Source organism: Bufo bufo, chromosome 5 (genome assembly GCF_905171765.1).
Source record: "Bufo bufo chromosome 5, aBufBuf1.1, whole genome shotgun sequence".
Classification (NCBI taxonomy): domain Eukaryota; kingdom Metazoa; phylum Chordata; class Amphibia; order Anura; family Bufonidae; genus Bufo; species Bufo bufo.
This window is the reverse complement of record NC_053393.1, coordinates 383,086,089-383,111,981: the sequence shown is the minus strand read 5'-3', so window position 1 is coordinate 383,111,981 and position 25,893 is coordinate 383,086,089.

Sequence of the window (25,893 nt, the reverse complement as noted above, 5' to 3'; positions counted from 1 at the left end):
CTATTCTAGGGGTGCAACAGGGGGCTTCAAATGGGACATGGTATAAACAAAACCAGTCCTGCCAAATCTGCCTTCCAAAACCCATATGGTGTTCCCCTCCTTCTATGTGCTACCGTTCGGCCAAACAGTAGTTTACGACCACATATGGGGTGTTTTTGCAAACTACAGAATCAGGGCAACCCATTTTGAGTGTTGTTTGGCAGTTAACCCTTGTTTTACTCCTGGAAAAAATTGATTATATTGGAAAATTTTCCAAAAAATAGAAATTTCAAAATTGTTTCTCCATCTGCCATTAACTCTTGTGGAACACCTAAAGGGTTAACAAAGTTTGTAAACCCAGTTTTGAATACCTTGAGGGGTGTACTTTCTTAGATGGAGTCACTTTTTTGAAATTTCTATTCTAGGGGTGCAACAGGGGGCTTCAAATGGGACATGGTATAAACAAAACCAGTCCTGCCAAATCTGCCTTCCAAAACCCATATGGTGTTCCCCTCCTTCTATGTGCTACCGTTCGGCCAAACAGTAGTTTACGACCACATATGGGGTGTTTTTGCAAACTACAGAATCAGGGCAACCCATTTTGAGTGTTGTTTGGCAGTTAACCCTTGTTTTACTCCTGGAAAAAATTGATTATATTGGAAAATTTTCCAAAAAATATAAATTTCAAAATTGTTTCTCCATCTGCCATTAACTCTTGTGGAACACCTAAAGGGTTAACAAAGTTTGAAAAAACAGTTTTGAATACCTTGAGGGGTGTAGTTTCTAGAATGGGGTCATTTTTGGGAGGTTTCTATTATCTAAGCCTCACAATATGACTTCAAACCTGAACTGGTCTATAAAAAGTGGGATTTTGAAGATTTCTGAAAATTTCAAAATTTGCTTCTAAACTTCTAAGCCTTGTAACATCCCCAAAAAATAAAATATCATTCCCAAAACAATTCAAGCATGAAGTAGACATATGGGGAATGTAAAGTCATCACAATTTTTGGGGGTATTACTATGTATTACAGAGGTAGAGAAACTGAAAATTTGAAATTTGCTAATTTTTCAAAATTTACGGTAAAAATTGTATTTTTTTATGCAAAAAAATTAACTTTTTTGACCCAATTTTAGCAGTGTCATGAAGTACAATATGTGACGAAAAAAACAATCTCAGAACGGCCTGGGTAAGTCAAAGCGTTTTAAAGTTATGAGCACTTAAAGTGACACTGGTCAGATTTGCAAAAAATGGCCTGGTCCTTAAGGTGAAAATGAGCCTGGTCCTTAAGGTGAAAATGAGCCCGGTCCTTAAGGGGTTAATAGAGATTTGACCTTAATTTTTTTTAAACAAATTTTTTGTAAACAAATTTTTGGGGTGATTTGGGTGAATTTTGGAGAGAGAGAGAGGAAATCAAATTAAAAAAATGTAAAATGTGAAAGACAAGAGATAAAAAAAAATTAGTGTAGGAGATCCCAGAGTTTAATACACAAATTTTCAGACCAATTGGAGCACTTTCAATTTGGGTAGAATCAATTCAGACCTAAATCGAATTTATCGACTGATTCAGCCAAATTGAACCTGAATCAAATTTTAAGCAATTCACTAATTATATTGCAACCTTTTTTTTACTTATTTGTTGACCATATGACAGAATAATAATGTCAGAGAGTGGCCAAATAATAGTGCCAGGACATAGAATCAATCTAAGGGAAGTGATGGAAACCACCTGGAGATCTGGGGCACGTGCCCCTGGTACATGGCCCTAGAAACATCAGTGCTAAATAAGAATAATGGTAACTAGGACTGGGCACTTCTAGGTAATGAAGAAGAATAAATGAGGTATCTTGAAATGTGCACTGAGTAGCTTCCATCTGAAAGACTCCGTTCAAAGTCTTGTATTCAAGCTTCACTTGAGCAAGGCTACTGAAGGCAATGAACTGTGAGCAAGCCTGGAGGCATAGAAATTGTGATTCTAACTTGTACTGAGGTTTTCCCAGAAGAATGCCACTGATGATATGATATGTGTGCGTTTGCATCCAGAGGTAAATCATAATTGATATTGCAGACAACCATGCTTGCTACTGAATAAGAGACATGTATTCCTTATAGACTAATCATCTATTATTTTATGAAGAAATATTCATGCAAAAAATAAAGAGCATATGTCATCACGTAGAAATAATTAAACGGGTTTTCCAGGAGTAGAATATTGATGACCCATCCTTAGGATGGTTCATCAATATCTGATCTCTCGGAACCCCACCTACCGTATTTTTCGCCCTATAAAACGCACCGGCCCATAAGACGCACCTAGGTTTTTGGGGAGGAAAATAAGAAAAAAATAATTTTTAACCAAAAAGTGTGCTGTGTGTTTGGTGGGTTTGGAACTAATGGTGTTCTGTGGATGGCACTATTACTGGAGATCTGTGGATGACGGACACTGTTATGGGGGGATCTGTGGATGACGGACACTGTTATGAGGGGATCTATGGATGACGGACACTGTTATGGGGGGATCTGTGGATGACGGACACTGTTATGGGGGGATCTGTGGATGACGGACACTGTTATGGGGGGATCTGTGGATGACTGACACTGTTATGGGGGGATCTTTGGATGACTGACACTATTATGGGGGAGATCTGTGGATGACGGACACTGTTATGGGGGGGATCTGTGGCTTACACTGTTACAGGGGGATCTGTGGATGGCACTGTTACAGGGGGGATCTGTGGATGGCACTGTTACAGGGGGGATCTGTGGATGGCACTGTTACAGGGGGGATCTGTGGATGGCACTGTTATATATGTGCCATCCACAGACCCCCCCAGCCCATAACTGTGCCATCCACAGATGTCCCCCATAAAAATGTCATCCACAGATCACACCCCCCCCCCCCCCCCCCCCGCTACTCCGGTATACAGTCGTGGCCAAAAGTTTTGAGAATGACATAAATATTGGAAATTGGAAAAGTTGCTGCTTAAGTTTTTATAATAGCAATTTGCATATACTCCAGAATGTTATGAAGAGTGATCAGATGAATTGCATAGACCTTCTTTGCCTTGAATATTAACTTAATCCCAAAAAAAACTTTCCACTGCATTTCATTGCTGTCAAATTAAAGGACCTGCTGAGATCATTTCAGTAATCGTCTTGTTAACTCAGGTGAGAATGTTGACGAGCACAAGGCTGGAGATCATTATGTCAGGCTGATTGGGTTAAAATGGCAGACTTGACATGTTAAAAGGAGGGTGATGCTTGAAATCATTGTTCTTCCATTGTTAACCATGGTGACCTGCAAAGAAACGCGTGCAGCCATCATTGCGTTGCATAAAAATGGCTTCACAGGCAAGGATATTGTGGCTACTAAGATTGCACCTCAATCAACAATTTATAGGATCATCAAGAACTTCAAGGAAAGAGGTTCAATTCTTGTTAAGAAGGCTTCAGGGCGTCCAAGAAAGTCCAGCAAGCGCCAGGATCATCTCCTAAAGAGGATTCAGCTGCGGGATCGGAGTGCCACCAGTGCAGAGCTTTCTCAGGAATGGCAGCAGGCAGGTGTGAGCGCATCTTCACGCACAGTGAGGCGAAGACTTTTGGAAGATGGCTTGGTGTCAAGAAGGGCAGCAAAGAAGCCACTTCTCTCCAAAAAAAAACATCAGGGACAGATTGATCTTCTGCAGAAAGTATGGTGAATGGACTGCTGAGGACTGGGGCAAAGTCATATTCTCCGATGAAGCCTCTTTCCGATTGTTTGGGGCATCTGGAAAAAGGCTTGTCCGGAGAAGAAAAGGTGAGCGCTACCATCAGTCCTGTGTCATGCCAACAGTAAAGCATCCTGAGACCATTCATGTGTGGGGTTGCTTCTCATCCAAGGGAGTGGGCTCACTCACAATTTTGCCCAAAAACGCAGCCATGAATAAAGAATGGTACCAAAACACCCTCCAACAGCAACTTCTTCCAACAATCCAACAACAGTTTGGTGAAGAACAATGCATTTTCCAGCATGATGGAGCACCGTGCCATAAGGCAAAATTGATAACTAAGTTGCTCGGGGACCAAAACTTTGACATTTTGGGTCCATGGCCTGGAAACTCCCCAGATCTTAATCCCATTGAGAACTTGTGGTCAATCCTCAAGAGGCGGGTGGACAAACAAAAACCCACTAATTCTGACAAACTCCAAGAAGTGATTATGAAAGAATGGGTTGCTATCAGTCAGGAATTGGCCCAGAAGTTGATTGAGAGCATGCCCAGTCGAATTGCAGAGGTCCTGAAAAAGAAGGGCCAACACTGCAAATACTGACTCTTTGCATAAATGTCATGTAATTGTCGATAAAAGCCTTTGAAATTTATGAAGTGCGTGTAATTATATTTCACTACATCACAGAAACAACTGAAACAAAGATCTAAAAGCAGTTTAGCAGCAAACTTTGTGAAAACTAATATTTGTGTCATTCTCAAAACTTTTGGCCACGACTGTACGAATATAAGATGTCTTATTCAATTAATAGTTATTAAACATGCCCCCTTACTCCTATTAGTACCTTACATCCTAACAGCTTCTGTACAATGCCGGCAGGCAGGCCGGGCGGCCGGCGCGTCCCTCACTGACGTCACTTGCCTGCGCCGCCTGCTTCATTCATAAAGTAGGCGGCGCAGGCACGTGACATCAGGGAGTTACACTGCCGCCCGCCCGGCCTGCCTGCCTGCATTCTACAGAAGCTGTTAGGATGTAAGGTACTATTAGGAGTGAGGGGGCATGTTTAATAACTAATAATTGAATAAGACATCTTATATTAGTATACTGGAGCGGCGGGGCGGGGCTATACTATACTGACTGCACCGCCCCGCCGCTATTGCCGGCCCCCAGCTCCTCCTCCCAGTCCCTCCCCGAGTCCCCGCTCGCTCGTACATCGCAGCTTGCGATGTAAAACTGCAAGCATTCGCCCCATAAGACGCAGGGGCATTTTCCCCCCATTTTGGGGGGTGAAAAAGTGTGTCTTATGGGGCGAAAAATATGGTAAGCAGCTGTTTGAAGAGGCTGTGGTGTTCCAGTGATTGAATGAATCCATGCTTCACCACAGATTATCAAGGACAGCACTGTACATCGTATAACATATGTGCTTGGTATTGCTTCCCAGGTCCACTCATATGAGCATGACTCACAGGTCTAGGAAGGGGCCGAATTGCTCATCATAGCTTACATTTTATAGGAGCTGTGCTTGGTTTGCAGGCTTGGCCATTCACATGAATGGGACTTAGCTGCACATACCACATAGGCCATGTGACTGCTGAATGTGTTGTCATTGGCCTAGGAAGAGGCAGCAACGCTCACCAGAGTGCTACGGCCTCTTCAAACAGCTAGTCGATAGGGATGCCGGGAATTGGACCCCTGCCGATCAGATACAGATGACCTATACTGAGAATTGGCCATCAATATTGTACTCCTGGAAAACCCCTTTAAGAATCCAAAAAAATGACAAATATCGACAAGGGCTATTCCAAAAATATACATTGTAAAAATAGACAGGTCACACTGACCCGCCAGAGGTCTAGATGATCCTCTAGTGAACCCATATTCTGACATTAATAAATGATAAATCAAACCAGGATCTGTGAAGTCTAGCAGTGAACAACACATTGCAAATCTGACTATGGAACACATTTCTTAGTCTAGTCTCCCACTAGCGCTTTTGGATCTGGCAGGATCTCTCTGCATTCTGGCATTGCCAGAAGCTACAACGTAGCCTTCCGACCCCATTAACTATAATGGGGACTGGCGGAGATCCGGCTGCAAATATGGCAAAAATAAGTCTGATGAAAACCACAGTGTTTTCTTCAGGACGATTCTTGGCATGTTTGCCATGTTGCGGCTGGATTTCCACCGGTCCTCATTATAGTAAATGGGGCCAGTTGGTATCAGGTATGGTCAAGCAATGCCGGATCCAGGCATCTCCAGCAGGCTGTTCTCTGCCAGAACAGCCTGCTGGAGATGTCTAATGCTAGTGTTAAACTAGCTTAAGGCTACTTTCACACTAGCGTTTTTTGCGGAACCGTCATGGATCTGCAAAAACGCTTCCGTTACAATAATACAACTTCATCCATCCATCATAAACGGATCCGGTTGTATTATGTCTTCTATAGCCATGACAGATCCATCTTGAGAACCATTGAAAGTCAATGGGGGACGGATCCGTTTTCTATTGTGCCAGATTGTGTCAGAGAAAATGGATCTGTCCCCATTGACTTACATTGTGTGCCAGGACAGATCCGTTTGGCTCCGCTTCGTCAGGCAGACAACAAAACGCTGCAGACAGCGTTTTAGTGTCTGCCTCCAGAGCGGAATGGTGACTGAACGGAGGCAAACTGATGCATTCTAAGCGAATCCTTTTCTGTTCAAAATGCATTAGAGAAAAACTGAGCCCTGAACGTATCTCACAAACGAAAAGCCAAAACGCTAGTGTGAAAGTAGCCTTATTACTTTTCTGTATTATTCTACAAATAATCCGTTAGTCATAATGAATATAAGCTGTGTGTCCAGTGAGACAATATGCTTTGTGTGATTGTAGATATTGATGGAGTTGGACATTTTATTCATACACCAGCAGAAGGACCCGGTTTGCACGGGTATATTTCATCTATTTCATTTAATGTTTGCGTATGTCATTAAAAGATATTGACAGTATCCCCCTTAACATTGACCTCTACAGCACCCCGCCCCTTAACACTGACCTCCATAGCGGACCGTCCCCTTAACTGTGACCTCCACAGTTCCCTGTCCCATTAACAGAGACCTCCACAGTGCCCGCTCCCTTATCAGTGACCTCCACAGCAGCCCACCTCTTTAACAGTGACCTCCACAGCATCCCGCCCCCTTAACAGTGACCTCCACAGCAGCCTGCCCCTTTAACAGTGACCTCCACAGCAGCCGCCTCTTCATTAGTGACCTCCACAGTACCCCATCTCCTTAACGGTGATTTCCATAACCATCCGATCCCCTTAACAGTGGCCTCTACAGCAATCTGGCCCTTAACACTGACCTCCATAGCGGACCGTCCGTTTAACTGTGACCTCCACAGCAGCCTGCCCCTATGGTGGCCAGAGATTGGACACAGGGATGTTCTTTTGAACAGCTCACTCTCAGACAGCAGCACTCTGCTGTCTGAGCATGAGCTGCAGGGAGAAAGTCACCCTCCCTCGATCCCCTGCAGCTGACAGAAGTTGATTTTTACCTTCATTTTTTCAATCCCCGTCGGCTGCAGAGTGAGAGGGGGCATGCCGACGGGGGCGGGCTTTTTAAGTCTGTCTTTTGAGGGTGGCCTGGATGGCCACCCTACCTGCCCCTGAACTGTGACCTCCACAGCACTCCACTCCCTTAACAGTGTCATCCACAGCGCCCTGCCCCTTTAAAACTGACCTACAGCAGTGAAGAAAAATGGCTGGGTTGTTATGGAAACCTGGTTTAAAACTGTGTATGTGGAGACTAAGGGCCTGCGAGCTTCTATTGGCTGATAAGGGTCATGTGACCAGGCTTCTATTGGCTAATGCATTTTTTGGGAATATCTCACGCAGAGATGTCCTTTTGAACAGCTCACTCTCAGACAGCAGCACTGTGCTGTCTGAGCATGAGCTGCAGGGAGAAAGTCACCGTACCTTCCACACCTGCAGCTAACAGAAGTTGACTTTTACCTTCATTTTTTCAATCCCTGTCAGCTGTGGAGTGTGAGGGGGCATGGCCTAACCAGATTGGGGGCATGGCTTGGGGGACCTGGAGGCGGGGTTTTTAAGTCCGTCTTTTGAGGGTGGCCTGGATGGCCACCTTACTTGTCCCCTGAACTGTCACCTCCACAGCACTCTGCTCCCTTAACAGTGTCATCGACAGTGCCCTGCCCCTTTAAAGCTGACCTGCAGCAGTGAAGAAAAATGGCTGGGTTGTTATGGAAACCTGGTTTAAAACTGTGTGTATGTGGAGACTAAGGACCTGCGAGCTTCCATTGGCTGATAAGGGACATGTGACCGTGTGTATGGCAGTTGGGATATGAAGAGAAAGACCTGCAGGCTTCTATTGGCTAATGTAGGACGTCTGATGTGCCATATTTGCATTTTTTGGGGAATATCTCAGGAACGGTACATGCTAGAAAGCTATGACCCCCACAAGATTTCTTTCCAGGTAGCAAGGGATGTGTATACCAAGTTTCGTTGAAATCGATGGTTGCGTTTTTGAGTGATGGCGGAACATACATACATACGTCCTTATTTATATATAGATTACTATGACATAACGAGTAATAACTTAAACCATGAACACCTTAATAAAAGAGCTATTCTCATCTCAGACATTTATGGCATATCCACAGCATATGTCATATTTGTTTGACAGATGAGGGTCTTTCAAACTTAGCATGAAAAAAGCTAATCTTTCAAACAAAAAGTTATGCTCACACAGGTGCATGGCTTGTTAAAGGGCTGTATTAACCACACATTATACTTTGTATAAGCGGTAAATTTGAATCGATGATGTTTTATAAATGATGATCCTTATTTATAATGATGGATGATCTTTATTTACAAAAAAAAATCCTAAATTTAAAGAAAATTTGGGAACAAAAATTGCAATTTTCTAAATTAGAATTTCTCTGCTTTAAAGACAGTGATACCTCATAAAATAGTTATTAATTAACATTAACCATATGTCTACTTTATGTTGGTATCGTTTTATAAATGTCATTTTATTTTTTTAGGATGTCTTTCTAATTTTTTAGAAAATTACCAAAACTTTTTAAGGACCAATTCAATTCTGAACTGACTTTGAGGGGCTTATATAGCCATTCCATTTTAGAAACTGCACCACTTAAATTATTCAAACCTGATTTGAGAAACATTGTTAACCATTTAGGTGTTTCACAGAAATTAAAGCAAAATGGAGGTGGAATTTTTATTTATTTATTTTTTTTGCAGATTTTCCATTTTCCTGTATCACAGCAATGATTAACAGCAAAATAATCCTCAGCATTTATTATCCTGTTTCTGCAACTTAAAGAAACACCCCAAATGTGATTGTATTAAACTGCTGTATGGGCTCACTGCACACTTCAGAAGGGTACTGCTACAGTGAAAACTCCCAAAAAATTACCCTATTTTGGAAACCACACCCCTCAAGAAATTTTTCAAGCCATGTAGTTAGCATTTTAAAGACATTTTAAAGAATTTAGAAGAACTTGGCTGTGAAAATGAAAAATATTGCTTTAGCCTCAAAGTTTTCATTTTTTATCTGGTGATAAACTGCTGTGTTTGCACATTACAGGATCCAGAAATGAAGGTGCGCCCTATGGCTTTGGCTTCATGCCACATTTGAAGAGACCCTGATGTACTCCTACAGTGGAAACCTTCAAAAAATCATCCCATTATGGAAACTACACCCTTCAAGAAATGTTTCAAGGGGTATAGTGAGCACTTTGAACAGACAGGCATTTCAGAGAATTTAGAAACACTTAGCCATGAAAATAAAAAAAATACATTTTTACCAATAAAATGTTGCTTTAGCCCCAATTTTTTCATTTTCACAAGGGGAAAGAGCACACCACATTTTGTTACCCATTTTCTTCTGAATACAGCAACACTCCATCTGTGGTCGTAAACTACTGTATGTGTACACCGCAGGGTTCAGAAGGGAAGGAGTGCCATTTCTCTCTTGAAGGGCAGAATTTGTTAAAAATGGTTTTCAGGCGCCATGTCACATTTGAAGAGACCCCGAGGTACCCCTACAATGGAAACCCTGACAAAAAGTGACGCCATTTTCAAAACTACACCCCTAAAGACATTTTTTCAAGGTATGTAATGAGCACTTTCACTCAACAGGTGTTTCATAGAATTTAGAAGCACTTGGCTTTGACCCCACTGCTATTTTTTCTGAATATAGTGCAAAGTGGATGGTGCAGATTGAAAACTGCCATTTTTTTTTTTATTATGGAATTTCTGTGACTAACATACTGTGCCCATCCTGTTCCACCAAAGACACATACCCCATAAACTGTTATACAGGTTCTGCTGGGTATGGCAATACCCCCCATGTGGCCATTACCTGCTGCCTCAGCACATGACAGGGCTCAGAAAGGAAGAATTGCCATTTGGCTTTTGGAGCACAGACTTTGCAGGAATGATTATTGGGTGCCATGTTGTGTTTGCAGAGTCTCTGAGGTACCAGAAAAAGTGGAAAACCCCAATAGGTGTCCCGGTTTTGAAAACTACACCCCTCAAGTAATTTGTGTAGGGGTACAGTGGGCATTTAAACCTCACCGGTGTTTAATACAAAGAATAATAAATCTATATTTGAATGGCACAACCGCCAGAAGAAGGAATTGGATCCAAAAATAGAGGTGCTCAGTGAAGGGGCTGTCAGGCCACTACATAAGAAAAATTATATCCACGGCACACTCATATATTTTGCACAATAGTATATATTTTATTATTGTTTGCCAACACCAACTTTATAGACCAGTCATCACATAGAGTCAGGGCCAACGTTTCGGTCCACCCGGGACCTTGGTCACGGCCTATAATAATACAGATAAGTATATGGTATAAGCAGAATATTGGTTCACAATGAAAAGTAAACAAATTAAAAAAAATTACAACATAATGATATGTCTGATCACATTAAACAATACAATTCAACGCATCACTATGGTGCTGCAGTGTGTGCACCGAAGCGGTTAGAATCTCCTTCTTACCTGATATCCAGCAGTGTATGTATGGGCTGTCTCTGTCTGGCGTAGTCAGGACTACGCCAGACAGAGACAGCCCATACATACACTGCTGGATATCGGGTAAGAAGGAGATTCTGACCGCTTCGGTGCACACACTGCAGCACCATAGTGATGCGTTGAATTGTATTGTTTAATACCATACTGGTCAGGTCACATGGATGTCATCTATGCCCCATATATCCATACCACATGGTGTTTATAGCTAGAGGCAGCTTATATATTACATGCTGGTCTAGATACATAGTACACAGTGTTACCACATAGTGAGTGTGGGTTCAACAGTGATCTTCTACCAGGTGGTAGCGGTGTTATTGTGGACTGCCCCTGTGGGCATTCTGTATGGTCTCTACAAATATGTATTTGTATGTATGTTTTTATGTCATAATAAAGATTTAATTTTATTGGGTATCATATAGTACCGGTTCTCTTTTGTTGATATATATATTAAGGAGGTACACCCTTGCTAATACAAGGCTGTGTTGATCCAGTTGAACATATTTCAGAACATTCATGGGTAGGGTATGGTATACAACAGACATATCGTCATATAGACAACAGCACATTTGTAAGACTCTATGTGATGACTGGTCTATAAAGTTGGTGTTGGCATACAATAATAAAATACACTGCTCAAAAAAATAAAGGGAACACTTAAACAACACAATGTAACTCCAAGTCAATCACACTTCTGTGAAATCAAACTGTCCACTTAGGAAGCAACACTGAGTGACAATCAATTTCACATGCTGTTGTGCAAATGGGATAGACAACAGGTGGAAATTATAGGCAATTAGCAAGACACCCCCAATAAAGGAGTGGTTCTGCAGGTGGTGACCACAGAACACTTCTCAGTTCCTATGCTGTTTTGGTCACTTTTGAATGCTGGCGGTGCTTTCACTCTAGTGGTAGCATGAGACGGAGTCTACAACCCACACAAGTGGCTCAGGTAGTGCAGCTTATCCAGGATGGCACATCAATGCGAGCTGTGGCAAGAAGGTTTGCTGTGTCTGTCAGCGTAGTGTCCAGAGCATGGAGGCGCTACCAGGAGACAGGCCAGTACATCAGGAGACGTGGAGGAGGCCGTAGGAGGGCAACAACCCAGCAGCAGGACTGCTACCTCCGCCTTTGTGCAAAGAGGAACAGGAGGAGCACTGCCAGAGCCCTGCAAAATGACCTCCAGCAGGCCACAAATGTGCATGTGTCTGCTCAAACGGTCAGAAACAGACTCCATGAGGGTGATATGAGGGCCCGACGTCCACAGGTAGGGGTTGTGCTTACAGCCCAACACCATGCAGGACGTTTGGCATTTGCCAGAGAACACCAAGATTGGCAAATTCGCCACTGGCGCCCTGTGCGCTTCACAGATGAAAGCAGGTTCACACTGAGCACATGTGACAGACGTGACAGAGTCTGGAGACGCCGTGGAGAACGTTCTGCTGCCTGCAACATCCTCCAGCATGACCGGTTTGGCATTGGGTCAGTAATGGTGTGGGGTGGCATTTCTTTGGAGGGCCGCACAGCCCTCCATGTGCTCACCAGAGATAGCCTGACTGCCATTAGGTACCGAGATGAGATCCTCAGACCCCTTGTGAGACCATATGCTGGTGCGGTTGGCCCTGGGTTCCTCCTAATGCAAGACAATGCTAGACTTCATGTGGCTGGAGTGTGTCAGCAGTTCCTGCAAGACGAAGGCATTGATGCTATGGACTGGCCCGCCCGTTCCCCAGACCTGAATCCAATTAAGCACATCTGGGACATCAAGTCTCGCTCTATCCACCAACGTCACGTTGCACCACAGACTGTCCAGGAGTTGGCAGATGCTTTAGTCCAGGTCTGGGAGGAGATCCCTCAGGAGACCGTCCGCCACCTCATCAGGAGCATGCACAGGCGTTGTAGGGAGGTCATACAGGCACGTGGAGGCCACACACACTACTGAGCCTCATTTTGACTTGTTTTAAGGACATTACATCAAAGTTGGATCAGCCTATAGTGTGTTTTTCCACTTTAATTTTGAGTGAGACTCCAAATCCAGACCTCCATGGGTTGAAAAATTTGATTTCCATTTTTTTATTTTTGTGTGATTTTGTTGTCAGCACATTCAACTATGTAAATAACAAAGTATTTCAGAAGAATATTTAATTAACTCAGATCTAGGATGTGTTATTTTTGTGTTCCCTTTATTTTTTTGAGCAGTGTATATACTATTGTGCAAAATATATGAGTGTGCCGTGGATATAATTTTTCTTTTCTAATACAAAGAATAATTATGCCATTTCAGTGCCCAATATATTGTGCCCATTTTGTGTTACCACAAACATTCAACCCCTAAATTGTTATACTGATACTACAGATTAGGGTAGTACCCCACATGTAGCTATTTTTCCTGCCTGGAAACGTGGCAAGACTCAGAAAGGAAGCACTGCCATTAGGCTTTTAGGGCACATATTTTGGCGGAATTATTATCGGGTACCATGTTGCGTTTGTAGAGCTGTTGAGGTACCAATACAGTGGAACCCCCCAATAAATAAACAATTTGGAAAACAACACCACACAAGAAATTTATCTAGGGGTGCAGTGAGCATTTTAATCCTACTGGTGTTTTACTGAATTTAATAAGCAAAAATTGCTGATTCTCATAATTATGCCACTTCAGTGCCCAATATTTTGTGCCCAGCTTGTGGTACCAGATACATTCAACTTCTAAATTGTTATGCTGGTTTTTGCAGGTAGGGTAGTACCCCACATTTGGCCATTACCTGCTGCCTGGGCATATGGTAGGGCTCAGAAGATAAATTAAACCATGTAACATCTGAGGCCTACTTTGGTTTACTACGCTGTGCCACAAGTACAGTGGCTTACAGGTGTTGAAATATTGTAAATCTATGAGAAGTAACCCTATTTATTTTTTTTAAATATATGGCTACTAGTTTTAGTTTTTTTTTAAATATCTATGTGCTGTGGTTAGTACAGGGTAAAACTTCAAATTCAGGTATAAAAATAGTAGCATTTTTGTCAGACAAATTCATAAAACATTTAGGTCAAATTTAATAGAATTTTTTAACAGACAAATAAAACAAAAAATTGTGATGCACCAATTAGGTGATGCACTGTTCACCTTTTTGCGTCCTTCCCTTTTTACCCGTGGAGGGGACTTCACTCAGAAAGTGTTTCCCTGATATAATACGACTAGACTCACTGCCAGGTGTGCTGGGGCCTTCTGTTTCCTGGCTCCCACAAATAAAGGACTTGATAACTTTGTGGAACTCCAGAAATGCCCCTCTTTGGTCTATACGTCAATAAAGCATAAATGAATTATAAAGGGGCATTTGTACAATATATACAACTAGCTTTTGATACCACTAGTTCTTTATATCGGGTCCCTGTTTTGCGCATGGCTTGTATGGTTGCAGGACCTGATCCGAGCAATCCACTCAGGAAGACAGGAAGGGGTTAACAGCTCACACTGCAATAGGCACAAGGACTGAATGTGTCTACATTAAAAGCCTATCTATACTCAGCAATTATCATCATGGATGAGTAATTGTACTGATAATGAGATCATGTTATCCAAACTGTAAATATACCATGTTATCAATGGCAAGAACAAGCAATACAAATGCTGCACAGTGATATCTATACTGGTATGGTCTGTGTTTCCCAAGTGTCATGTGTTGGAAAATACAGGGCACAGTATGCTGAACCAGAATGTAGAATCTCTATACATACTGTAGATCAACCCTATCCCCAAATAGTAACTATATTGACTAGATAATATCTGCCATACAGTAACTCAACTGTAACTGGTTAACACCCTATACTGTTGCTGTATAATACCCCATACAGTGACTAGATAACACTCCATACTGCAACTGGATAACACTCAAATACCTTGACTAGACAACACCACTATACCATGACTGAATAATACCACCAGTGACTGAATAATACCACTACCACACAGTGACAGAATAATACCACTAGTAACTGAATAGTAATACCCAGGCTCAGACTGGCCCACCGGGGAGCTGGGGAAATCCTTGGTGGGCCCCTGCCTAGTTGAAGCCGCACCCCTCTCCCGAGAAGCCCACACCCCTCACGGACATCTCTCTCACCAGGAGCAGCTCCAGAGACTGTACTAGACACTACTTTGTGGTTACAGGACCTGTGGTGATGTCACAGTCATGTGATCAGCCATGTGTGTGGGAGGAGTTAAAGAAACACAGGCTCCATGTAGGACTGTGCTGGTGGAGAATGCAGAGGTACTTTATGTATGGAAGGTGTGTAGAAAGCAGGACTATGTCAGTTTAACCAGTCTATTGTACAGTTTTATGTGTGTAATTTGCACAAAGTAGTTCTATCTGTGTAATGGACATGTAGCAGAGCTGTGTGTGCAATGTGTATATAGTAAACTATCTGTGTAATGGGCATGTGGTAGAGCTATGTATGTAATATGTATATAGTAGTTTCAGACGGGTGCTGTGTATGGCAGCATCAGGTGAGCCCTGTGTATGGCAGCGTTAGGCGAGCCCTGTGTATGGCAGCTTCAGGCGGGCAGTGTATGGCAGCGTCAGGACGGCGCTGTGTATGGCAGCGTCAGGTAGGTGCTGTGTATGGCAGCATCAGGCGGGCGCTGTGTATGGTAGCATCAGGCGGGTGCAGTGTATGGCAGCGTCAGGTGGGTGCAGTGTATGGCAGCATCAGGTGGGCCCTGTGTATGGCAGAGTCAGGTGGGTACAGTGTATGGCAGCTTCAGGTGGGCGCTGTGTATGGCAGCGTCAGGTGGGCGAAGTGTATGGCAGCGTCAGGTGGGCGCTGTGTATGGCAGTGTCAGGTGGGCGCAGTGTATGGCAGTGTCAGGTGGGCGCAGTGTATGGCAGTGTCAGGGGGGCACAGTGTATGGCAGCGTCAGGTTGGCGCAGTGTATGGCAGTGTCAGGTGGGCGCAGTGTATGGCAGCATCAGGTGGGCGCAGTGTATGGCAGCATCAGGTTGGCGCTGTGAATCTATAGTTTAATAAAAATATAATTTCACATTTTACTGCATTCTCCTCTGGAAATTACAACTCCTAGCATGCCCTGTGAGATGCAAACCTTCAGGACCCGCTGGGAGTTGTAGTTTTCCTGCAACATGCTGTAGTTTTATATCACAATTATGATTGCATACTACAAAAAACGAGTCCTCACACAGCTCCGTAGACGTAAATGTAAAAAAATACAGTATTTTTTGTTTCGTTTTGTGCTTTAGTTGTTTTTTTTTTTTTGTATTTACCTGTAGGATACCGGTCTGGCCCCACCACCAAGCGGTCTCCCCATAGAAGTGAATGGGAGCGCACTGCTCACCACTCGCATTCACTTCTATGGGCCCGACGGAAATAGCCGAGCCAGCGCACGACTATTTGTGGGGGCCCCATAGAAAATAAATGGAGGGTGGCTGCGTATGCGCAGTGTGTCCTGTACCACTTTCAGGGCTCCATTCGCAATATAGGTGTGACCCGCACCTATAAGACAATGGAGCATATCCTAGATCCTAGCAATATGCCCCCATTGTCTGAGATGAGAAAATCCATTTAATAGAAATAAAAAAAATAGACATATTAGGTATTGCTGCGTCTGTAACGACCTGCTCTATAAAAATGACATGACCTATCCCCTCTGGTGAATGTCATAAAAGAAAAAAAGCCTTTTTTCAGTCCCCTTGCCCCAAAAAAGTGTAATATTGAACGATCTAAAAATCATATGCACCCAAAAAATGCAACAATTAATATGTCAACTCTTCCTGCAAAAATGGAGCCCCTACACAAGACTATTGGCAGAGAAATAGAAAAAATATATGGCTTTCAGAAATAGGAACATGATAAAAAAAAATGCTTTATTATGTAAATAAAGATAGACATTTTGTCACAGTGTAGTTCACTGTGACAGGTTACCGTGTTGCTCGCTTTAGTAGCTCTTGGGTGTACCGGCTGCAGTAGTGCTGTGTAGGCTGATTACCTGATGAAAGAACAAAACTCTAATTTATCGGGTACCGTAATTCGATCGTTTGTGCGCACATAAAAATGATCATTTCCTGGAAGTAGATTGTGCTGTGTAATCACGATCTGCTGCCGGCAAACAACTAGTCAGTATGGGGAAGAACATTGATAGTAGTGATCACTGCTCCCCATACAATGGAGGTAAATATAGCGTTCTCCCTCGTTAAAGAGCAGGCAATTGGCGAGAAGGAACACTTCCTTCCCAACAATCTCCTGCTCTGTCGCCCTGTGTAAAGGGTCCTTAAAAGATTAGGTTATCAACTACAATGAGCTGCTTAATGAGAAACAATCTGATATAGAGCAGTGCACAATACCGTTCTGTTTTGCACACTGTATTGTGTGCTAAACTGCAAATATTCATGTGCATGAGCCCGAAAAATGAACAAGTAATATTTCTTTTTGGTAGCTGTAGGGTGGGCCCCTAGAATAATTTCCACTGGTGGGCCATAGGAACCCCAGTCCGACACTGGTAATACCACTACACTGTGACTGGTTAATACTACCATACTGTGTCTGACAAATACCTTTATACCATGACTGAATAATACTTCTATGCCTTGTCTGGATAACAACACTATACAGTGAACTTATCACAGCCATACCGTGTGTGGATAGCACCACTATACTTTGACTGAGTAGCACCACCATACCATGACTAGATAACAGCACAATACAGTTGCTGAATAAAAACAGTAAATCTAAAATAACCACCATACGGTTAGTAAATATTACCACCACACTGTAAGTGAAAATTGCCAAGTTACTGAGAGCATGACTCTCTTCTATATACAATGACCCCCATGTGTCCCTCCATATACTTGACGTCTTCCTGTTCCCCCTCCCTTATAATAAGACCTGCCTAAATCCCCTACTCCTATATCCTGTGACCCTACATTCCTTTATACTATGACCCCCACGTTCCCCCACTTCTATATACTATGACCTTCCTGTGCTCCCTCTCTGATTGTAGGGCCTGTGTTGTGGTATATTTTTTCTAGTGCCTGCGATATGGTGATATTATCTCAGGACCTATCTTGGACATGTGCAGAGGGGTCTTCTGAATCCCAGGTCTCGCCGTTCTTGAAGCATTAAATAAGTTTATACACAAATGTATTTAATGATTGTATATTCTGTATATACTGATTAAAATAATAACACAATGGGCTAGCTAAACTGGCCAATGTTCATTTCTAACACCGGCCCTGACGAAGCTGCATGCCTAGCAGCAATACAAGAGGGGACATGCTCCATGACACTAGGGTCATACATAGGTGCTGTTTTCTAGGTTGTATTTTGTCTAACCTACATAACTGTTTATTCATTTAGCCCTCTTGCGCTACTGAGGACTTCAAATCTTTGCAGGTGTTACATTATTAATTGCTTATTGCTGCTTTTTTTAAATCACTTTAGGGCACTAGCGTTTTTCTTTTCCGGCACTGAGTTCCGTAACAGGGGCTCAATACTGGAAAAGAACTGATCAGTTTTATCCCCATGCATTCTGAATGGAGAGCAATCTGTTCAGTGTGCATCAGGATGTCTTCAGTTCATTCACTGAACGGCGTTTTGGACGGAGGACATACCGCAACATACTGCGGTATTATCTCCGTCCACAATTCCGGATCCGTCCTTCCTGCATGCGCAGATCGGTAAAAATGTTAAAAAAATATATAACGGATCCGTTTCTCCAGATGACATATGGAGAGACGGATCCGTTCTTGCAATGCATTTGTAAGACGGATCCGGATCCGTCTACAAATGCTTTCTGTTTGCATGCAGATTGCCGGATCCAGCAGGTAGTTCTGGCGATGGAACTGCTTGCCGGATCACTCTCCTGCAAGTGTGAAAGTAGCCTTACATAGGTAACTCTTTTCCCTAGCCTTTGTGCTATTTATTACCTTTGACTTCATTTATATTTATTTGGGAATATTTTGCATATGTTTTGGTCTTGTTCATTTTGTTTGTTAGCCCTAATTCATAGCAGTGCCATGGTTCAGGGTACTTATATTGTATAAGTATTTATATTGTACAAGTAAGTACTTGTATTTTAGCAGGAACCCCCAAGTGTGCTCTTTGTATGTGTTTTAGATTGTTTTTCCTGTGGTCTATGTAATAAAGCTCAATCCTTATTTGTGATGCATTGGGTGTGCGCTATATCTGCATGTGTTGTTTTTTGTTTCCATCTCCTGTAAGGTTTGCATTCAGGCTGCGCCCGACTTTTTACTTTCACACTAGCGTTTTTGCTGGATCTGGCAGGGTTCAGCAAAAACGCTTCCGTTACTGATAATACAACCATCTGCATCCGTTATGAATGGATCCAGTTGTATTGTCTTTAACCTCTTCAGGACACAGGGCGTACCGGTACCCCCTGATGTCCTGGTACTTAAGGACACAGGGCGTACGGGTAAGTCCTGCGTATTTTCGATCACCGCCGCCCGGCGGGCGGTGATTGGAACCTGGTGCCTGCTCAAATCATTGAGCAGGCAGCTTGGCTAAATGCGTGGGGGGGTCTCGTGACCCCCCGTGTCGGCGATCGCCACCGCAGGTCAATTCAGAACTGCGGTTTGCGGCTTTACCTGCGGTTTGCGGCGGCGATCGGCGGTGCCATCGGGTCCCCATGTGGCTGTAGGGGGGACCCGATGGCATGGAAGGCAGCGCGATGCCTAAGGAAGGCATCGCGCTGCCTTCCGGTGATGAGCCTGTGAGATCCAGCCCCCTGGATCTCACAGGCCAGAAGCTGTATGAGTAATACACAAAGTATTACTCATACAGCCAATGCATTTCAATACAGAAGTATTGGAATGCATTGTAAAGGATTAGACCCCCAAAAGTTCAAGTCCCAAAGTGGGACAAAAAATAAAGTGAAAAAAAAGTTGAAAAAATAAAGTTTTCCCCCAAAAAAATTAAAAGTTGCAAGTAAAAATAAACAAAAACGTCATTTTCCCCAAATAAAGTAAAAAAAAATTGGTAAAAAATAGGGGGGAAAAAAAGTATACATATTAGGTATCGCCGCACCCGTATCGACTGGCTCTATAAACATATCACATGACCTAACCCCTCAGATGAACACCGTAAAAAATAAAAACTGTGCTAAATAAACAATTTTTTTTGTCACCTTACATTACAAAAAGTACAACAGCAAGCGATCAAGAAGGCGTTTGCCCACCAAAATAGTACCAATCTAACCGTCAACTCATCCCGCAAAAAATGAGCCCCTGTCACGGAACCATGAACCAGACGTACAACAAGAGATAAGTGAAAATAAGAAGGCTTTATTGAAAATAAAGCTGTAAAGCAAAAGTCCAAACGGATGGTGAAACCGAAGCAGAGTCTTTGAGAGGCCAGAGGTCAGGAACCAGAAGGGTAGTCAGGCGAAGCCAGGATCAGGAACCAGCAGGGTAGTCAGACGAAGCCAGGATCAGGAACCAGCAGGGTAGTCAGACGAAGCCAGGATCAGGAACCAGAAGCAGCAGCAGTCTTAGAAGCATGTGAACACAGGAGGACCAAGCAAGGAACTGAAGCCACAGACCTCCTATATATATGGCTAGGCATCCAGCTCCTCCCAGTGGGAAGGAGGAGCCGCAGGGTGGAAGGCTACAAGAAACCCAGAAACCAAGATGGCCGCCAGCACATGTCAAACGAAGGAGAACAGCAAGAAGGTAAGACCATGACAGTACCTCCCCCTCAAGGGCCCCTCCTCCGCGGAGCAAAAAACGGTTTCTGAGGGAAGCGTGCGTGGAAGGCTCAGAGCAAGGCAGGAGCATGGACATCTGCGGAGGGAACCCAGGAACGCTCCTCTGGACCATAACCACGCCAATGGACCAAAAACTGCACCCGACCGCGGACCAGGCGTGAGTCCAGGATATTGCTCACCTCATACTCCTCACGATTGCCCACTCGGACCGGACGAGGCCGAGGAACCGAGGAAGTGAAACGATTACACACCAGTGGCTTCAACAGGGAGACATGAAACACGTTAGAGATCCGCATGCCAGGAGGAAGCGCAAGGGCATAGGCTACCGAGTTTACCCTGCGAAGCACTCGGAAGGGACCAACAAAGCGAGGCGCCAGCTTGGGAGTGGGCACTCGAAGGTTGAGGTTGCGGGTGGACAACCATACACGGTCTCCGACCTGGTAGGAAGGAGCAGGCGCTCGTCTGCGATCAGCCTGGAGTCTCTGGCGCTGCGCAGAGACCTCAAGGGACTTCTGGATCTGTACCCAAGAAGCACGTAGGACGGAAAGGTGATCCTCCACAGCCGGAATATCCTGGGGAGAGAATACCTCCGGTAACACGGCAGGTTGGAACCCATAATTGGCCATGAAGGGAGACGTCCCAGAGGAAGAGTTCACCGCCGTGTTCCTGGCAAACTCAGCCCAAGGCAGGAGGTCAACCCAATTGTCTTGGTGATCGGAGACATAGCAACGAAGGAATTGCTCCAAGGCCTGATTGGATCGTTCTGCGGCCCCATTGGACTGAGGGTGGTAGGCCGAGGAGAAGGAGAGATGAATCCCCAACTGGGAGCAAAAGGCGCGCCAGAACCTGGATACAAACTGACTCCCCCGATCCGACACAATCTCCTTGGGCAAACCGTGCAACCGGAAGACCTCCCTGGCAAAAATCGTGGCCAACTCTTGTGCAGAGGGTAACTTCTTGAGAGGAACACAGTGGCACATTTTGGAAAACCGATCCACAATCATGAGAATGACCGTATGGCCTCGGGATGCAGGGAGGTCCACAATGAAATCCATCCCCAGGTGTGACCATGGGCGCTCCCCGGTCGCTGTGGGTTGCAGAAGGCCCAACGGAAGGTGCCGAGGGGACTTACTCTGGGCACAAACGGAGCATGCCGCTACATATGCGGCGATGTCGGAACGTAGGGAAGGCCACCAGAACAGACGTGAAACAGCCCAGGACAGCTGATTCTTTCCAGGATGCCCCGCGGTCTTGGAGTTATGGTAGGTTCGCAACAACCGAGTGCGCAACTCCTCAGGCACAAAACATCTGCCGTTGGGTCTCCCAGAGGGAGCACCAGATTGAGCCGCCAAAATCTGCTCACCCAGGGGAGAGGTCAGGCTGGTGCGAATGGCGGCCAGGATCTGATTCGGAGGTATGACCGAAGTCGGAATCGACTCCTCCCTGGACAGCTCGGAGTACTGCCGTGATAGGGCATCCGCCCTGATGTTCTTGGAACCGGGTAGGTAGGAGACCACGTAATTAAAACGTGACAAGAACAGAGCCCATCTGGCCTGACGTGGTGTCAATCTCTTGGCCTCAGAAAGGTAGGTCAGATTCTTATGGTCCGTCAGGATGAGAACCGGAACCACCGAACCCTCGAGCAAGTGCCTCCATTCTTTAAGGGCCTGCACGATGGCCAATAACTCCCTGTCATCAATCTGGTAGTTGCACTCCGCGGAAGACAGTTTCCGGGAGTAAAACCCACAAGGAAGCAGAGGACCCTCTGGTGTTCTACGCTGAGACAGAAGGGCGCCTACTCCCGTCTCAGACGCGTCCACCTCGAGGACAAAGGGCAACCCAGGGTTGGGATGCGACAGAATCGGAGCCGACACAAAGGCGGACTTTAGGGCCTCAAAAGCTCGGATGGCCTCGAGCGGCCAGACCTGGGAATTACTGCCCTTCCTGGTCAGATCCGTGAGAGGCTTGGCCAGCATGGAAAAGTCCCTGATGAACTTCCGATAATAATTGGCGAAGCCCAAAAAGCGCTGCAGGGAACGAAGACCACTGGGCTGGGGCCACTGTAAGACAGCCGAAACCTTCTCAGGATCCATGGAGAACCCCTCAGCGGAAATGATGTAACCTAAGAAGGTTACCTGGGATCGGTGAAATTCGCATTTCTCAAGCTTACCGAACAGCTTGTTCTCTCGTAACCGTTGCAACACTCGTCTGACATCCAGAATGTGGGCCTCCATGGATTCAGAATATACCAAGATGTCATCCAAATAGACCACCACACACTGCTGCAACAGGTCACGGAAAACATCGTTGATGAATTCCTGAAAGACTGCGGGCGCATTGCACAACCCAAAGGGCATAACCAAGGATTCATAATGACCGGTCCTGGTGTTAAACGCGGTCTTCCACTCATCGCCCGCCTTGATCCTTACCAGGTTATATGCCGCCCTCAGGTCGAGTTTGGTAAAGACCGTGGCCCCTTTAAGGCGATCGAACAGCTCGGAAATCAAGGGTATCGGGTAAGCGTTCTTGATCGTGATGCGATTGAGACCCCTGTAATCGATGCAAGGCCTCAACTCACCGCCCTTCTTTTTCACAAAGAAAAATCCAGCCCCTGCCGGGGACGAGGATTTGCGAATGTGTCCGCGTGAAAGCGCCTCCCTCACGTACTCCTCCATGGCCTCATTCTCCGCTACCGACAGTGGATAGACTTTGCCACGAGGAGGAACGGCACCAGGTTGTAACTCTATGGCACAATCGTATGGGCGGTGCGGAGGTAGGGCAACCGCGCGCACCTTATCGAATACATCCCAGTACTCCTCATATTCAGGAGGCAACAGAGAGTCCGAGGAAGTACACAGCAACTTGACAGACCCATGGATGCAACTAGCCCCACACTGCGGTGACCACGAGAGGATCTCGGCCGATCTCCAATCGAAAGTCGGATTATGCTTCTGGAGCCAGGGGTACCCCAAGACCACCGAGTAGTGTGGAGATGAAATAACCTGGAGGCAGACCGACTCTCTGTGAACGGCACCAATGGCTATCCCCACTGGAAGGGTCTCATGAGTCACGTGTGGCAACAGAAGGGGTCTGCCGTCTATCGCCTCAAGAGCCAGTGGGGAACCTCGAGCCTGCAGAGGAATGGAATTGGCGGCAGCGAACACACTATCAATGAACAAACCACCAGCACCAGAGTCCACCAACGCCTGGGTCGTCACCGAGCACCCGACCCAGGAGAGGACAACAGTGATCAGTGGTTTGTCAACACGGGAAACCGGGGACGAGGAGACTCCACCCAAGATCTGCCCCCGACAGGATCTCAGGTACGAGCGTTTCCCGGACGGTTCGGACATGCCAACCGAAAATGCCCACCGAGACCACAGTACATGCATCGGCCCTCGCGTCTCCGGAGTACCCTCTCCCCCTCGGACAGGCGAGCAAACCCCAGCTGCATGGGTTCACCCCCAGACAAGTCATCCCCAGGAGGCGTGGGAGGAGAGGGAGGCACGGGTGGGACAGCAAACGTAGGCGCCAATCTGTTAGAAGACCTCCGCAGGCTCTCCTTAAAGGAAGGTCTCTCCCTGAGTCTGGTGTCAATCAAAATCAGGAAAGAAATAAGAGACTCGAGCTCCACTGGTAGGTCCTTAGCTGCAACCTCATCCTTCAAGGCATCCGAGAGACCATGAGAGAAAGCAGCGACCAGAGCCTCATTATTCCAGCCCACCTCTGCTGCCAGGGTACGAAACTCAATGGCGTATTCAGCTACGGATCGTGAACCCTGTCTGATGGACATAAGGAGCCCCGCAGCAGAGGCAGCACGAGCCGGCACATCAAATACCTTCCGAAGAGAAGCAACAAAACCGGAAAACTCGGCAACCACCGGATTGTTGTTCTCCCATAAAGGGCTGGCCCAGGCCAAGGCCTTGTCCGAGAGCAGCGAGATCAAGAAGCCCACCTTTGATCTCTCAGTAGGAAAGGCATGTGGCAGCAACTCGAAATAAATGCCCACCTGGTTAAGGAAACCTCGGCACTGAGTTGGCTCTCCCCCAAAGCGCTGTGGAAGAGGGGCAGAACCGGTCATATCCCGAAACACCGCAGGCGCAACAACAGGTGTCGGGGTAGACTCTGGCGCAACAACCGGAGCGGCAGTAGGAGCGACAACCGACCCATCGGCAACGGGAGCGAAATGAGCCGTGCGTTCAAGCAGGGTTTGCAACGCCACAGCGAACCGACCCAACAGGTGATCCTGCTGATCAAGTCTGGCAACCAGCATGGGTAGCGAGGATGGCCCTGTACCGTCAGAATTCATGGCTTGGTCCTAATGTCACGGAACCATGAACCAGACGTACAACAAGAGATAAGTGAAAATAAGAAGGCTTTATTGAAAATAAAGCTGTAAAGCAAAAGTCCAAACGGATGGTGAAACCGAAGCAGAGTCTTTGAGAGGCCAGAGGTCAGGAACCAGAAGGGTAGTCAAGCGAAGCCAGGATCAGGAACCAGCAGGGTAGTCAGACGAAGCCAGGATCAGGAACCAGCAGGGTAGTCAGACGAAGCCAGGATCAGGAACCAGAAGCAGCAGCAGTCTTAGAAGCATGTGAACACAGGAGGACCAAGCAAGGAACTGAAGCCACAGACCTCCTATATATATGGCTAGGCATTCAGCTCCTCCCAGTGGGAAGGAGGAGCCGCAGGGTGGAAGGCTACAAGAAACCCAGAAACCAAGATGGCCGCCAGCACATGTCAAACGAAGGAGAACAGCAAGAAGGTAAGACCATGACAGCCCCTACCTGAGACAATCGCCTAAAAAATAAAAAAAATATGGCTCAGAAAATATGGAGACACTAAAATATGATATTTTTTTTTTTTTTTTAAAAAGCTGTTATTGTGTAAAACTTACATAAATAAAAAAAAGTATACATATTAGGTATCGCCGTGTCCGTATCGACCGGCTCTATAAAAATATCACATGACCTAACCCCTCTGATGAACACCGTAAAAAAATTTAATAAAAACTGTGCTAAATAAACAATTTTTTGTCATCTTACAGCACCCCAAAATAGTGCAAATAAAACCGTCATCTCATCCCGCAAAAATCATACCCTAACCAAGGTAATCGCCCAAAAACTGAAAAAATTATGGCTCTCAGACTATGGAAAGACTAAAACATGATTTTTTTGGTTTAAAAAAAGAAATCATTGTGTAAAACTTACATAAATAAAAAATAGTATACATATTAGGTATCGCCGCATCCGTGACAACCTGGTCTATAAAAATATCACATGATCTAACCTGTCAGATGAATGTTGTAAATAAAAAATAAAAACGGTGCCAAAACAGCTATTTCTTGTTACCTTGCCTCATAAAAAGTGTAATATAGAGCAACCAAAAATCATATGTACCCTAAACTAGTACCAACAATACTGC